This window comes from Carcharhinus amblyrhynchos, chromosome 25 (assembly GCF_965287045.1).
Source record: "Carcharhinus amblyrhynchos chromosome 25, sCarAmb.v2.hapA, whole genome shotgun sequence".
Lineage (NCBI taxonomy): Eukaryota > Metazoa > Chordata > Chondrichthyes > Carcharhiniformes > Carcharhinidae > Carcharhinus > Carcharhinus amblyrhynchos.
The window spans coordinates 16,735,098-16,748,104 of NC_137348.1; the positions used below are offsets into that span (position 1 = coordinate 16,735,098).

Genomic DNA, 13,007 nt, shown 5'->3' on the forward strand with positions numbered 1-13,007 from the left:
GTGGGCGTCGTTGACCAGGCCAGCATTTGTTACTCATCCCTAACTGCCCTTAAGGTGGTGCTGAGCAACTTTCTTGAACGGCTGTAGTCCCATGTGGTGTAGGTACACCCATCGTGTTGTTAGGGAGGGAGCTCCAGGATTGTTGGAGTGAAGGAACTGAAACTTGACCTTGGGTTTTCCTTTCCCCCACCCTGATGCTGCCTGACCTGCTGAGTGCACCCAACACTTTCTATTTATGTTACAATTGATGAAAAGCTGGGCACTTTGGTTATGGTGCTGGGGGGTAGGTATAGAGGAGGTGTCAGGGGTAAGTTTTTCACTGAGTGTGGTGGATGCGTGGAATGGGCTGCTGGCAACAATGGTGGAGGCGGATTTGATAGGGTCTTTTAAGAGACTTTTAGATAAGTACATGGAATTAGTAAGATAGAGGGTTGTAGATAAGCCTAGTAATCTCTAAGATAGGGACACGGTTGGCACAACTTTGTGGGATGAAGGGCCTCTATTGTGTAGTGTTTCTATGACAATCCCGGGTCCTGCTACAGCCTCAGTATACCTAGGGCTGCCCTGAGTTCAAGTTTCTGAAGCTTCTGCTTTTAATGACAAAGAAAATGGATTGTAATGACCTCAATGAGGCCCATGAGGTTGGCCTTTTGGAGTATGAGCTCCCTGCCTGAGGTAGCGATGGCCTGCCTCACCTGTGTATATAACGAGGAGGGTCAGGGCTACTGCACTCCACATTCTGACTTTATAATCCTCAGAGTGGAACTGAATTTGCAAATAAAGAGAGTGTGGTGAAGAGACGCTGAAGACATGTTTCAAGGATATTATGCAATTCCTCTACAGATGGATGCCAAGGGGAATGATTTCTGTGAGTTGACCCTCTGTTCCCTCCCCCTGCTCTCTCATTATAAGCATACAATCTGCATGGAACCAGGGCAAAAGTTCATGTTATTTAAAATGCAGGAGCTATGCCCAGAACCTCGCATTCTGTGTTTTCCTTTACTTATGCTGATTTTACACAGGCCTGAATCTTGCACTGCTTGGGTACGCGTAATTGGTGGGCTTGGAAACAGATGTGAAATGCGCTTCCAGCTTCCATCAGAGCCCGAAAGTAATTTCACACTGTCTGACCAGGCAGCCAGGATAGAAAACACATTGAGAAAGATTCAGCACTGCTCGGCAAGGGGGGTGGTGTGGGGAGGGGGGTGGTGTGGGGGGAAGGGGGGCATTTGTGGGGGAGAAAGGTGGAGTGGGGGGGGTCCTTCTCTATGAATGGTATGCTTTGTCTGTATAGCGCGCATGAAACAATACTTTTCACAGTATCCCAATACATGTGACAATAATAAATCAAATTCAATTAGCCAAAGTCTAACCAGCCCAGATTACCTTGTGCACGGGTTTTTCTGCAGGTCTTAGAAGCTATGTACCCAGAGAGGGTGGATTTTGTGTTGGACAGAAATGAAGGACCAACTCTAACAAAATAGCTGTGGCTGGCATTTTAGGTTGGCGAACATGCAGAACCCATGTAGTATCTTTCAGGTGCTATGAAATAAGATACTCCCCAGCCACTGATACCATTTAAAGTGTCTGGATGTTTTAGAAGTTACCACGGTTTTCTCACTTTTTCTTTCTTCAGAAGGAATGTGTTCGAAAATTCTGGAATGGATTGTAACATATTCTTATGACACTTCATTAATTTGAGTGAGCTGTTTTGCCAAACAGCAGACCCATGTTCTTAAAAATTGCTGGCTACGCATTCTGTTGCGATTGGCAAAGCCACTGCAAAAGGAAAGTGCTGATCAGGAGAGGGACAAAATGGCACTGGGCTGGGGGTGAGAATGGAGGGATGGAAAGAATGTCGATGGAGCGATAAATACCAAACAGTGCCAAATGTAAAAATCTTTCATTCATTAGAAACTTTGGCAGCCCTTTAAAAAAAAATGAATTTCCCTGACAAATATTCCTCACTCAGAGAACAATTCAAATGCACACAGTGGTTAGCACTGTTGTCTCAAGCACCAGGGACCCGGATTCGATTTGTAGCTTGGGTCACTGACTGTGTGGAGTCTGCACGTTCTCCCCGTGTCTGTGTGAGTTTCCTCTGGGTGCTCCGGTTTCCTCCCACAATCCAAAAGACATGCTGGTTAGGTGTAATGGTCATGCTAAATTCTCCCTCGGTGTACCCAAACAGGCGCCGGAGTGTGGCGATGAGGGGAGTTTCACGGTAACTTCATTGCAGTGTGAATGTAAGCCTGCTTGTGACTAATAAATAAATTTTAAGTTTAACTTTAAACTTTGCTGTTGATCACCAGAGTCTAACACAGAGTGGAGGACACGAGCTTGAAAATAATTCTCATCGTGAATGGCAGAACTCAAGCATTTTTATTATGAATGAATGGTCAGTAGAACTGTAATAATGTTAAAGGACTAATAATCCAGTGACCCAGTGTAATCTTCTGGGGTCACAGAATCCCTACAGTACAGAAGGAGGCCATCCGGCCCATTGAGTCTGCACCAGCCACAATCCCACTCTAGTCCTATTCCCTGAACCCTACATGTTTATCTTGCTAATCCCCCAACACTCGGGTCAATTTAGCATGGCCAATCAATGTAAGCTGCACATCTTTGCACTGTAGAAGAAAACCTACTAGGAGAATGTTTGTGTAGAATTTACACAGTCACCTGAGACTGGAATTGAACCCGGGTGCCTGGTGCTGAGAGGTAACAGTGTTAACCACTGTGCCACCCCATGCTTCAGAGCTGGCCATGACTGATGCTGGATTTAAACTTAAATCTTGGAAACACAACAAAAACTAATTTCTCAGCGATGATGACCAATAAAAGCTGTCAGATTGTTTTAAAAGCCCACTTGATCCATTAACACCCTTTCGGGAAAGGAATCTGCCATCCTTACCCAGTCTGGCCAATACAACGTGACTCCACACCTCCAGTAATGTGGCTGACCCTTAACCCTCCTCAGGAACGGCCTTGCGAGCCGTTTGGTTAGAGGACAGTTCACTCTCGCTTGGGCCTTCCCACTGATGCACTTGTCATTCACTGTTTCATTAACAGCCAAGAACCTCCTTACGATGGGCTGGATCCTGGATAGTACCTGCCTGTAGCTTGCAGAGGGTGGGTTTCCTGTTCATTCGCACACCCGTTGGTGACTGTAAGAGATAACCAAGCTACAGGAACTCCCCCGTGCAGTCTTTCAAAAGGCCATCCAGTTTTCTGAGATTCAGATGAGAGAGGAGCAACTTGAATCTTCATTCTTCATTCTCAAATAGCTTTGTCACAAACCTTGTCAATTCATGAAACCTTTGCTGAATAACGGCCACCGAATCGATATCTTTACAGACATCCGTGACTCCAGATCCACAGCAATGAGGTTGACTCTCGACTGCTCGTGGAAATGGCCTTGCAAGTTGCACAATTAGCAGGCAGTAGAAGGAGCTCCATCACCACCTGGGCCTTCCCTCGAAGACCTTAGAGGGTGGCACAGTTCTGCCTCACAGCTCCAGGGTCCCAGATAATAATCTTCCAATTTTGTGTCAAATTAAACAACTTGTATTCAGGTTATGTCTTTAATTCTTTTATTCAATTGTGGGACATGGGCGTCGCTGGTTGGCCGGCATTTATTGCCCATCCCTAGTCGCCCTTGAGAAGATGGTGGTGAGCTGCCTTCTTGAATCGCTGCAGTCCATGTGCTGTGGGTTGACCCACAATGCTGTTAGGGAGGGAATTCCAGGATTTTGATCCAATGACTGCAAAAGAACAGCGATATACTTCCAAGTCTGGATGGTGAATAGCTTGGAAGGGAACTTGCAGGTTCCCATGTATCTGCTACCTTTGTCCTTCTAGATGGAAATGGCTGTGGGTTTGGAAGGTGCTGTCTAAGGATCTTTGGTGAATTGTTGCAGTGCATTGTGTAGATAGTACACACTGCTGCTATTGAGTATCAGTGGAGGAGGGAATGGATGTTTGTGAATGTGGTGCCAGTCAAGCGGGCTGCTTTGTTCCGGATGGTGTCAAGCTTCTCGAGTGTTGGAACTGCATCCATCCGGGCAAGCGGGGAATATACCATCACACTCCTGACTTGTGATGCAGAATGGTGTCCCAAGCTGCTTCTCGTTTTACTTAAGAGGGTTTAACCAGAAGCTTGATCACAAAATGGTTTTGCAAGATGTTCAAGATAAATTTTGAGACAGTGGAGTTTAGCAATGGATTTCTCAAGCACGGTGCTGAGAAGGCCCAAGACCTGGTTGCTATGGTGGGGCGAAGAGAGTGGTCAATGCACAAAGGGTCACTGTCTCAGAGGAACAAAGGGGACTGGGGAGCTTTAAGGTTGGAGGAGGTTTACAGAGATAGAGCCAAAGGCCAGGACAGGATTGAAACACTGGGAATTGATGAATGTCAGTGAAGACAGGAGTGATGGGAGAGTGGGACTTGGTGCAGGAGAACAGGCAGTAGATGAACTGAAGTTTATGGAGCAAGAGAGGTGGGAGGCCAGCCAGGAGTGGAATAGGCAAGTCTCTATACCATTTTAGAAAACGCTTGCTACATGTACAATCTGTCAAAGTAACTGAAGGAAAAATGTGTTTATATTGAATCTTTCAGACCCTTAGGACATCTCAAAGTGCTTCATGGCCGATGAATGGCTTTTGAAAGGCAGGCTTGTGTTTTTAAAGCTCCTGTTATGACTTCAGGACATCCCAAAGCTCTTTAAATCTCGACTATTTTTTAAATTCTACTCACAGTTGTAATGTTGGAAACCCGGCTACTGATTTTTTCATAGAAATCTCCCAGCCACAGAACTGTGATAATGATCGGGTGATTTGTGCTTGTAATGCTGCCACAGAGCTAGGTATTGGCCAGGACGCTGGGTCTAACTCCCCTTCCCTTCTTCAAAATAGTGCCGAGAGTCTTTACGTTCATTTGGAAGCCTTCTTCTAACGTCTCAGCTAAAAGACAGTACCTCTAACAGTCCATTGCTCCCTTCCAGTGCGGTGCCCTCTCCGCTCTCCCCAGTGCGGCGCCCTCTCCCCTCTCCCCAGTGCGGCGCCCTCTCCCCTCTCCCCAGTGCGGCGCCCTCTCCCCTCTCCCCAGTGCGGCGCCCTCTCCCCTCTCCCCTCTCCCCAGTGCGGCGCCCTCTCCCCTCTCCGCTCTCCCCAGTGCGGCGCCCTCTCCCCTCTCCCCAGTGCGGCGCCCTCTCCCCTCTCCCCAGTGCGGCGCCCTCTCCCCTCTCTCCAGTGCGGCGCCCTCTCCCCTCTCTCCAGTGCGGCGCCCTCTCCCCTCTCCCCAGTGCGGCGCCCTCTCCCCTCTCCCCAGTGCGGCGCCCTCTCCCCTCTCCCCAGTGCGGCGCCCTCTCCCCTCTCCCCAGTGCGGCGCCCTCTCTCCTCTCCCCAGTGCGGCGCCCTCTCCCCTCTCCCCAGTGCGGTGCCCTCTCCCCTCGCCCCTCTCCCCAGTGCGGTGCCCTCTCCCCTCTCCCCAGTGCGGCGCCCTCTCCCCTCTCCCCAGTGCGGCGCCCTCTCCCCTCTCCCCAGTGCGGCGCCCTCTCCCCTCTCCCCAGTGCGGCGCCCTCTCCCCTCTCCCCAGTGCGGCGCCCTCTCTCCTCTCCCCAGTGCGGCGCCCTCTCCCCCCTCTCTCCTCTCCCCAGTGCGGCGCCCTCTCCCCCATCTCCCCTCTCCCCAGTGCGGCGCCCTCTCCCCTCTCCCCAGTGCGGCGCCCTCTCCCCTCTCCCCAGTGCGGCGCCCTCTCCCCTCTCCCCAGTGCGGCGCCCTCTCTCCTCTCCCCAGTGCGGCGCCCTCTCCCCCCTCTCTCCTCTCCCCAGTGCGGCGCCCTCTCCCCCCTCTCCCCTCTCCCCAGTGCGGCGCCCTCTCTCCTCTCCCCAGTGCGGCGCCCTCTCCCCCCTCTCCCCTCTCCCCAGTGTGGCGCCCTCTCCCCTCTCCCCAGTGCGGCGCCCTCTCCCCTCTCCCCAGTGCGGCGCCCTCTCCCCTCTCCCCAGTGCGGCGCTCTCCTCTAGTGCAGCGTTTCTCCACTCCAGTGCAGCCCTCTGCCCCCTCGCCCCAGTGCTGCCCTCTGCCCCCTCGCTCCAGTGCAGCCCTCTGCCCCCTCGCCCCAGTGCTGCCCTCTCCCCTCTCCCCAGTGCGGCGCCCTCTCCCCTCTCCCCTCTCCCCAGTGCGGCGCCCTCTCCCCTCTCCCCAGTGCGGCGCCCTCTCCCCTCTCCCCAGTGCGGCGCCCTCTCCCCTCTCCCCAGTGCGGCGCCCTCTCCCCTCTCCCCAGTGCGGCGCCCTCTCCCCTCTCCCCTCTCCCCAGTGCGGCGCCCTCTCCCCTCTCCCCAGTGCGGTGCCCTCTCCCCTCTCCCCAGTGCGGCGCCCTCTCCCCTCTCCCCAGTGCGGCGCCCTCTCCCCTCTCCCCAGTGCGGCGCCCTCTCTCCTCTCCCCAGTGCGGCGCCCTCTCCCCCCTCTCTCCTCTCCCCAGTGCGGCGCCCTCTCCCCTCTCCCCAGTGTGGCGCCCTCTCTCCTCTCCCCAGTGCGGCGCCCTCTCCCCCCTCTCTCCTCTCCCCAGTGCGGCGCCCTCTCCCCAGTGCGGCGCCCTCTCCCCTCTCCCCAGTGCGGCGCCCTCTCCCCTCTCCCCAGTGCGGCGCCCTCTCCCCTCTCCCCAGTGCGGCGCCCTCTCCCCTCTCCCCAGTGCGGCGCTCTCCTCTAGTGCAGCGTTTCTCCACTCCAGTGCAGCCCTCTGCCCCCTCGCTCCAGTGCAGCCCTCTGCCCCCTCGCCCCAGTGCAGCCCTCTGCCCCCTCGCCCCAGTGCTGCCCCTCTGCCCCCTCGCCCCAGTGCTGCCCTCTCCCCTCTCCCCAGTGCGGCGCCCTCTCCCCTCTCCCCTCTCCCCAGTGCGGCGCCCTCTCCCCTCTCCCCAGTGCGGCGCCCTCTCCCCTCTCCCCTCTCCCCAGTGCGGCGCCCTCTCCCCTCTCCCCAGTGCGGTGCCCTCTCCCCTCTCCCCAGTGCGGTGCCCTCTCCCCTCTCCCCAGTGCGGCGCCCTCTCCCCTCTCCCCAGTGCGGCGCCCTCTCCCCTCTCCCCAGTGCGGCGCCCTCTCCCCTCTCCCCAGTGCGGCGCCCTCTCCCCTCTCCCCAGTGCGGCGCCCTCTCCCCTCTCCCCAGTGCGGCGCCCTCTCCCCTCTCCCCAGTGCGGCGCCCTCTCCCCTCTCCCCAGTGCGGCGCCCTCTCCCCTCTCCCCTCTCCCCAGTGCGGCGCCCTCTCCCCTCTCCCCAGTGCGGTGCCCTCTCCCCTCTCCCCAGTGCGGCGCCCTCTCCCCTCTCCCCAGTGCGGCGCCCTCTCCCCTCTCCCCAGTGCGGCGCCCTCTCCCCTCTCCCCAGTGCGGCGCCCTCTCCCCTCTCCCCAGTGCGGTGCCCTCTCCCCTCTCCCCAGTGCGGCGCCCTCTCCCCTCTCCCCAGTGCGGCGCCCTCTCCCCTCTCCCCAGTGCGGCGCCCTCTCCCCTCTCCTCAGTGCGGCGCTCTCCTCTAGTGCAGCGTTTCTCCACTCCAGTGCAGCCCTCTGCCCCCTCGCCCCAGTGCAGCCCTCTGCCCCCTCGCCCCAGTGCTGCCCTCTGCCCCCTCGCCCCAGTGCTGCCCTCTGCCCCCTCGCCCCAGTGCTGCCCTCTGCCCCCTCGCCCCAGTGCTGCCCTCTGCCCCCTCACCCCAGTGCTGCACCCTGCCCCCTCGCCCCAGTGCTGCCCTCTGCCCCCTCGCCCCAGTGCTGCCCTCTGCCCCCTCGCCCCAGTGCTGCCCTCTGCCCCCTCGCCCCAGTGCTGCACCCTGCCCCCTCGCCCCAGTGCTGCACCCTGCCCCCTCGCCCCAGTGCTGCCCTCTGCCCCCTCGCCCCAGTGCTGCACCCTGCTCCCTCGCCCCAGTGCTGCCCTCTGCCCCCTCACCCCAGTGCTGCACCCTGCCCCAGCCGCACACAAGTGCCGGGCTCCCCCCCACCCCCGGTGCAGTACAGCAGCAAAAGCCTCGCACAGTCAGTGGTCTTATGTAGGTAAACAACGTATCCGATTTACCCACTGTGGAACATATGATCAGTTCATTGTTTTTATTTGATGACACCCGTTGAGAGATGAATGTGGCCAGACTAGCAGGAGAATTCCCTTCACTTTTTTTGAACAGTGAGATCCTGTACATTCTGCTGACCAGGAGCCAGGCCTTAACGTACTATCCCGTTTATAAGACAATGACATATCCCGACATTGAGGAAGTCTTGCCAGTCAGTGGGTAGCATCCCTGCCTTTAAGATAAAAGCTCCAGTTTTGAGTCCCACCCCAGGACTTGAAGGTGTGTGTGTAACACGGCCAGACAGGTGGAGGGAGTATCAATCAGCAAACTCTCCCAGCACGTGCCCATGGCAGGCGGTAAGAATGGCAGAGATTCCTGATCAGTCTGTGATGGAAAGAAATTGGAGACTCCACCATCACTCTAGCTCCAAGCTACAAGATTTACGTGGAGCTACCTGTTGCTACAACAACTTGGATTCTCTGAATCAATGCACCATTATCACCATATTTCAATATCTATAGGGAAGTACCTCAAAATATACATCACCACTGATGCAACACAAGTCCACACATCGGCAAATGATAAAAGCACAGCCAGTTTTACAGGTTGGAACCACAGAATCTCTACAGTGCAGAAGGAGGCCATTCAGTCCATCAAGTCTGCACCATCTGTCTGAAAAAGCATCCCATCCAGGCACAACACCCCCCTCTTCCCCACCACCGCCAAAAACCCGCAATCCCATACATTTACCATGGCCAAGCCACCCAATTCAGACATCCTTCAACACCAAGGAGCAAGTTAACACGGCCAATCCACCTAACCTGCATGCCTTTCGGACTGTGGGAGGAAACCGGAGCAGCCGGAGGAAACCCACGCAGACACAGGGAGGACGTGCAAACTCCACAATGTCAGTCGCCCAAAGGTGGAATCGAACCCGGGCCCCTGGCGCTGTGAGGCATTGTGCCACCGCTGCTTTTATTCCATGGTGTGGCTTTCTATCAAATGACATAGGCAAGGGTTTAAAGCACAAAGCTCTGGAGAGAAAAAGGAAAATATGGAAGGAAATTGCCTGCTACAGCAGGCCAACAAACTCTGAGAAAATTAAAGTGCAGCTGTTTAATGCCAAACCCACTGAACAAGGAAGAAAAGAGTTAAAATGAAAGAGAATCATAACCAAAAGAAAAAATGCTGGAGAATCTCAGCAGGTCCGGCACATCTGTGAGGAGAGAGAAGAGCTGACGTTTTGCGTCCAGATGACCCTTTGTCAAAGCAAAAGATTATCTCTCTTTGTCAAAGAGAATCATTAAGTACTATTAAGCTACAAAAAAAAATGCCTCCTTAACAAACCAGATACAATCTTCTGGACAATGATTCTAGTTCCAGATGGAGATTTGATTTGATTTATTACTGTCACATGTATTGGTACACAGTGAAAAGTATTGTTTCTTGCGCACTATATAGACAAAGCATACCGTTCATAGAGAAGGAAAGGAGAGGGTGCAGAATGTAGTGCTACAGTCATAGCTAGGGTGTAGAGAAAGGTCAACTTAACGCAAGACAGATCCATTCAGAAGTCTGATGGCAGCGGGGAAGCAGCTGTTTTTTGAGTTGGCTGGTACGTGACCTCAGACTTTTGTATCTTTTTCCCGACGGAAGGAGGCGACAAAGAATAAAGAAGTTTACAGCACAAGAACAAGCCCTTTGGCCCTCTAAGCCTGCTGCTTATCTGAACTAAAACCCCCTACCCTTCCAGGGGCCACATCCCTCTGGACGTAGATAAGCCACAGATAAAACCTCTGAGAAGGTGCATCTTTACGAATCTTCTTCCACAGTGGGATGGAATTTTCAGACCCAGCCCAACTGCAAACCACAGAGACCAATGCCATGCCACCCAGCAGCACTGAAACCCATCATGTGCCAGCGAACATCAATGCCCTCTGACAGACGCAGCAATAGCCGCAACCGGGCCGGGATTTTTCGGCGGGCATCCTCGTGGGCGAGGTGGGAAAGTTTGACCGGTTGCTGGCTTTTAGCAGTTCTCCGTCCCGCCCGTAATGTTGCCGAGACAGTGGTTGGAAATTGGAGGAGAAGAGGGCACAACATTGGTCAAATAACGTCATTACTGTGCTGTGTGTTCAGATCAAAATTATTTGATCAAATTCAACAATATTTGATTTTAGATTTGAATTAGAAGTTGTTTTGGAGTTGGAGTTCATAAAAATAGATGTGCAGGTTAGGTAGATCGGCCATGCTAAATTGCCCCTTGGTGTCAGGGGAACAAGCCAGGGTAAGTGCATGGGGTTATAGGGATAGGGGCTGGGTGGAATTGTGGTCAGTCTAGATTCGATGGGCTGAATGGCCTCCTTCTGTGCTGTTGGGGTTCTATGATTCTGTGAAGAGGGACGTGCGAATAACCTAAAATCCCTTCCAACGGCTTTTTTTTTTAAATACTCGCTTCAAAGCCAACATTTTCCTGTAAATTTCAGATGCCAAAGCAAATTGGTTGAATTCCTTTTCTTTTTCCACAGACAGGGCAAATCTGTGCTCATTAAATTCAGAGCACACTCAAGGAGCTTAGCTCTTGAAACGACGCATTTTCCTCTTCTCTAAATAAATAGGGTTTTTTTTTGTATTCAGCAGTTTCCTGTCCAGAATCTGATACAATGTAAAAATTGGGTCATTTGAGCTTTTCGCACCTTGTATTTCAGTAACCTGCCACTTCCATTTTTAGCTTCTCTGGTTATCTTTTGGCTAACAGTTGGATAGCAATGAGGAGGCCAGAGGCAAATCCTGACCCCACCTTCTCATTTATTTATGTCACTAGTACATTAACACTGCAATGAAGTTACTGTGAAAATTCCCTAGCTGCTACACTCTGTTCAGGTGCACTAATTAAGAATTTAGCATGGCCCTTGCACCTAACTAGCACATCTTTCGGTCTGAGAGAGGAAACCAGAGCACGCGGAGGAAACCCACTCAAACACAGGGAGAAAGTGCAAACTCCACACAGACAGCTACCCAAGACAGGAATCGAACTTGGCTCCCTGGTGCTGTGAAGCACATGTGCTGACCACTGTGCCACTGTGTCTTAGATATAGTCGGGGTATTCAATCTGTGTTTAAGACACTGATGTGGATTTGAGCAACTCCACTGCACTGTTCAAACTTTGCCTCTTGAGTAAGGAACAAAACACAATAAGATGTGGAAACAGAAGTAGACCATTCGGCTCGTCAAGTCCACTCTGCCATTCAATGAGATCACAACTGACTTGATATAATCCTTAAGTCCACTCTCCTCACAATGGGCAGTGAGAACCTGAACATGGGGAAAGTTCACCTCAGGAGTCTCAAGTTAAAATTGCTGCCAGTTTGATAGCATTTCCACTGCGTTCTATTATTTGCTTTGCCACAGACGGAAGCCACAGCTATGGTGGTTATACGTCCATTGTAACCTCAATGGGAAGTGTCACCAAGAACAACACAAGCTCTTTTTGTGCTGTAAAACTCTATGGGCGTGATCTTACCAGTCGTTCATTCCATGCTCCCACTGCAGCAAGGTCGGAGAAGTTGGTGGCCTGCCAAATCTCTGTTCACTGCGGCGGGACAGGAAAATCCTGCTGGCATGAACAGTGATAAGATTCCGACCTTTGACTCTACATCATCAGATGTAAACCAGTTGTCACTCAGTTGGCGCTCTCTTCTGTGCGAGTAACCTTGGACGGCTGCTCCCATTTTCACTCAGATATTGTTGATCCTCTTCCGAAACACTGACTGGCTTGTCCCACTCCACCTCATATCGAGCTGCACTTCCTTAAACCTTGCTTCTTAAAAATGAACCAGGTTCACGGTTCCATTTTGGGATGCAGCAGCCGCAGCGGGTTAACCAGCCAATCGTAGAATCCTTACAGTGCAAAAGGAGGCCATTTGGCCCATCGAGTCTGCACCATCGACCATCCCCATAACCCCACCTATTAACCCTGACACTGAGGGACAATTTAGCATGGCCAGCGCAACCAACCTGCACATCTTTTGGAGTGAGGAAACCGGAGCACCCAGAGGGAACCTACGCAGAGACTGGAAAAATATGCAAACTGCACACAGACAGTTACCTGAGGCTGGAATTGAACCCAGGTCCCTGACGCTGTGAGGCAACAGTGCTAACCACTGTGCTGCCCTTGTAACGTATGCCATTTAAGACGGTTATTCGGATTCGTTCTGCATCTTGTGGGTTCTTCCACATGTCACACGGGGTGAAAAGCCAGCCCAGATCCAATTCCAGTCTGGCCTGGTCCAGCAGAGGACTTAAGAATGAACTTATTTCAGAGACCATTGGGAACTTGACAACATCTACCCAGTGTTAGTTACAGATCTCTAAAACCCCAGCAGTACATGACTATAGACTGAATGTCTGCAGTACACAAAGAAGCTCTATGGGGGGATAAATACTTCGTACAGGGAAATCTCTAGACTGAGAACCACATTACACAGCACATCTCTGTGCCTTACACAGTGCAAGTTTAGATGTGGTCTGCTGATTGCCTGAAGCCTCTTAATAGCATGAAGAGGTCTGCTCTCTCTTCTTAAAAATACGATCATTACTACGTGATGACAGCAGCCTCCCACACAAACTAACCCTGCCAGGACAGGGGAAAAGCTAACTCCTCCATTTAAACAACTGTCACCTATCATGTTTGTTTTTCTTGTAATTCTGGAACCAGCCTCTTCTGGTGTTTTCGGGAGAAACCTTTTTTTTATAAATTTCTGTTATTTTGTTACTTTTATTGGTGTTTAACCACAATCATTGTGACCCTGCTTGTCTGTGCATGGAACATATTTACAGTAGAGAGTGCTTTTCATAAACATTACGTTCAAATTACAACACTTAGTTTCACTTTTTTTAAAGTTTTGGCGTGTGCTTGCACTGCAGTCAAAGCACTTCTGACCTTGGGTTCATGAAATCATC

General features: G+C 52.4%; 1 protein-coding gene across 2 annotated transcripts in view; it reads right to left on the reverse strand.

Annotated features, from left to right (window-relative positions):
• The window catches only part of ralgps1 (Ral GEF with PH domain and SH3 binding motif 1), a 710,183-nt gene that overhangs the window by 192,720 nt on the left and 504,456 nt on the right, over nt 1-13,007 (reverse strand). The gene's annotated exons all lie outside the window — the stretch shown is intronic.